This window comes from Varroa jacobsoni, unplaced genomic scaffold (genome assembly GCF_002532875.2).
Source record: "Varroa jacobsoni isolate VJ856 unplaced genomic scaffold, vjacob_1.0 contig00333, whole genome shotgun sequence".
Taxonomy (NCBI): domain Eukaryota; kingdom Metazoa; phylum Arthropoda; class Arachnida; order Mesostigmata; family Varroidae; genus Varroa; species Varroa jacobsoni.
The window spans coordinates 46436-50595 of NW_019214450.1; the positions used below are offsets into that span (position 1 = coordinate 46436).

Here is a 4160-nt window from a genome sequence, read left to right on the forward strand (position 1 = left end):
CTCGAAGGCGCCTGCTCAAAGCGTGCGATGTTTTTTGTATAGCGTCGGTTGAAGGCCATGCCACGTGTCAAGACAATATGGCTATATATGCTCTCTTGACAAGTGGCGGTACACGCGCGTGTATCGTTGTTTACTTTCAGTAATTTTCTGTTATGGATATTGTATCTAAGCTACGAGTGGAAGCGAGCTACTTGATGTCTCTCAAGGATTCAAGCATATAATACATATTTTTCACGCACACTTACGGAACAGTCTGTGTAGTATGTTATTAAGTGCTACTGTTTTAATAGAGGCCATTCATATGTGATTACTTTTTCCAAGAATTCCTTTATTGAGTATTTTGTTTACACAAATTTTTTTAATTTACTAGAGATAAATTCACGTAAATTGTCGAGCTGCCTCCAGTCAATTTGTCAGAATATGGAGGAACGAATCTCTGCACCAGTATACGATGAAGTACATAACGGTCTAATGATACGCAATAGAGTCCGTACTTTTATGTAGTAAAAGGAGGACATGCGTGTGAGCATGTTAACAAGCTAACAAAAAGACGTAACAGTACGAAATTGGATTATATTGAAACGTACAAAACTGTTAGCCATCGTTATATTGTGCTTCAACATATACGAGAGGGGCATATAATTCAATGACAATAGGTATACGTATATGTTAAGCAAAATTGCGATGCAGTCCAAATTGCCCCTTTGGCAAACCCGCTATTACCTTGTAACCAATCAGAAATGAGGTTGGTAATACAGTTCACTTTCATTAACACTAAATTAGCCAACAGGCACACGAAACGTGACAAATAATAATGTTTACCAATAGTAATTGTCTGTCTATTCGGTTTCTTTTCTCTTCTTTTTCTTTATTTACAAATCGTGCATAATGATCCGCTAACGATGTGGAATTCCCACCCTCGGACCACTGGGTGACTGAATGCACATTGTCACATTATCATAAGCGACCATTGTAGCAAGTGTCTGGCAGCCGATTAGATAACATTGTGCCAATAGCTTTTCCACTAAGATTTGCTTTTAGAACAAAACGAAAGCTGACTGACAAGTTACAGGAGACGAATACGTGTTCCCCTGGCGAGAAAATTGATTTCAGCCTTTATAGCGATGACAGATAGAAGATGGGCAGCGCATCAAAAAAAAAAAAAAAAAAAACGGAAAACGTTTTTGTCTGCTTCATAATTACGTATTGGTAGTTTGAATAAAACTCTTCAACATTTCTTGGCCCTTCTACAACCTATAGCCCGCAGATGTACAGAATTTCGAGGTAACTTTTACTGCTTGGAGTTCTTGTCTCCTATCCAACACCGTGACACACTTTACCCAAACTCAAATGAAAACAACCGGCTATAGTGAAAAATAACATATGTTTTAATGTAGTTTTTTGCTTCTAGTCAAATGTATCAATTGGCCAAAGTGGCTATACAATCGAAAGACAACGCCATAAGTGATATCCATTGTGTACGGTTCGACGGCCCAATCATCGGCCGTCAAATTAAGATGTTCTGTACGTCATTTTTACAACATCAATGAGACCGTTTCAGCCTTTTCACGAACACTTCTCCGTTCGATCTGTGATACTTTTTTTTACTGCGGTGGCCACTTGATCTGTGCTACATTTATGTTAGTACACTACATCGCCAACTTAGCTATATGTGTCGATGTAATGCAACGACTTCGGTCAGATCCTGCCCGGAAAATAACCATCGTGAATAGTTAGAGCAGAAATTAAATCGCTAGTGCCACCCATCCCTCACTTCAGAATAGAATCACATAATTATAATTTCGGTGACAGCGGCATTCATTTCCTGATACTGACTTCACAAGCCCAAGTTTCTTTGCTTCTTTCCCAGTTTCGGAACTTTGTCTGATCACGACTCACAATGCTGATAGTTCTGGATACGTATGAATATATATTTATGCATAGATGCATAGTCAGATCCCTGAGGAACTCCAAGGACCTCCGATGGAGCCATTTAAACATCATGATTATTCCCGCAAGACAGAGCTTACATGCTGCACATCTTCTAAAGTATTAATAATATTAGGGCTCAAGCAGAGGGGCGGCTGTTGACTTCTGAGTGGGCATGTTTACAGTATATTGTGGTAGCATACGTGGATGTATCGTCAGACTTTGGGCTGGAACAAAATCATACAGATGAGCGTATTGTCCTTTGTTATTTGTTTACTTGTCTTAAATTATAGATAGATCATCAAGGCAAACAATACAAGGACGCGATTTTTAAACGTTTGGATTCCTTGAAAAATGTCGTGTTGTACTTTAGGCCTCTCTTAATCAAGGGGTTGAAATAGTTAGCTAATTAATGCATCAATACTGATGTTGTAATGAGCAAATCTGTCACAAATATAGCTGTCGCCAACTAAAACGGTTGAGTTGTGTAGCGAAACATAACTTTCACATACAAGCAAAATGTTGTTGAATGTTTTTTTTTTTCTCTAAAAGCGAATCGGTACTCACATACACATATCTATTCAGTGACAAAGCCTTACCTCGAAAACCAAATTATTCCAGCAAACATGCAGGAAAACAGAGGATTTCAGTGTCCGAAACATGGCGCTTCCAATCGAATCCAAGATAGCTGAATCGCGCAATGAAGGTCCAGATGATCGACGACGAATGATGGATGGCGCTATATGCAATTGTTTCTGTGACTGCGGCGCCACGAACGTTTCATTGTCTCTGGTCGTTTAGCGATAGAAAGCTCCGGTCCTCGCCCTTCCCTAACTCCGAGGTCCTTCTTTCCGATATTTTCGTACCGTCGCTGACAGCGAGAAATAACGGACACTCCAGCAACATGTAGGCTGTGACTATCGCCGGCCGTTCTCCCTAGCCTTCATCGTTGCGTTGAATCAAGCCCTTTCGTATGCACAGAGCTCGCAAAAGCTTTTGACATCGATCAGACGGATCTTACACAACGGCTTCTTAGAAAGGAATGCTACAGGGAGGGGAGGTTTTGTGGATGGTAGCACTGTCAGAATTAACTGAGGCTACGTACCCCGTAATGCGAACGTTAATCCCGCAAAGGCCACGCCGTTAATACAGAAGGCATTCACGTGTCCGGTGGAAGATGTGAACTGGGTACTGCCTTAAATCACCCCAGTGAGTCGTGTAGAGGAATTATAAGCTCTAAAATGTTTAAATAACACTGAGTTACCTACGTCACTGAGCTACGTTATTTATGTCATATTAGGATCGTTGTACCGTTTTACTTACCTTCAATTTTCGCTGTTGAGTTATTATCTATAACCCGAAAAATGTGAATTTCATTAAAAACCAGCCTCTCAACTTCACTGCGGTCCTCGTATTATTTTAAATACCACCGATACTAAAAAGCAGTGCTACTACTATTATCAGGGATAATTGGCCATCGTGTAAAACCAAACAATACCCCGAAGCCATTGTCTAGTGCTGATCAACACATCTTCAAGAAAATATAAAGAAATGCAACAACGTCCGGTACATTTATTTTCACATAAACGAACCCGACTTCTCTCAAGCTGCCATTCTACACTGAAGATTTTTGATACAGCTTCTAATATCAGCGTGTGGTTTATTGTTCAGGACAGAGACCCTAGCGACCCTGTCTTTATCGTCGTTGATGTAGTCCCGATAGAGAGTGACTAACTATGAGTTCAATGACTTCGAGCGCGGGAATGATGCCCTGTGCAAGTCATGACACTCTTTTTGTGCTTGCTCACCATAGCCACCACAGGCACAAAACGCGTCGCTCTCCACAATCCGTGGACGCACAGCCTATCTATCCATACATACACCGGCTTGTACGAAAACGCGCACAGACGAAAGTAATGGTGATCGCCCGTGATCTCTCCTTTTTTAGCCCGTACAGGTCTGACCAATCTCCGAGGCTGCGTTGCAATGTACGTTCTCCTAACGATAGCTATCGCAGCTAGCCCCCCAAACTCCTGTCGTCTGCTAAGTATTATTCCGATATCAGTATCAATCAAGTGACCAACCAGTTGATCAGTAGTTCCAATATAACAGATCACCAATGAATCCAGAATTTTAAATTGCTTAGTTGTTGTGTGTTTTCGATCTAGTCTTCGTTGCTGGTAGCAGTACGATCAGAAAACCATTAAATCAAAATCAAACTTCGCTATTGC

General features: G+C 41.0%; 1 long non-coding RNA gene across 1 annotated transcript; it reads right to left on the minus strand.

Moving 5' to 3' along the window:
• Nucleotides 1-1365: 1365 nt before the first annotated feature.
• LOC147752036 (uncharacterized) lies at nt 1366-3108 on the minus strand. The gene is made up of 2 exons (XR_015315193.1): nt 2529-3108; nt 1366-2156 (listed from the first exon to the last, which is right to left on the minus strand). It is a non-coding gene; the product is annotated as an uncharacterized LOC147752036 (long non-coding RNA).
• Nucleotides 3109-4160: the final 1052 nt, after the last annotated feature.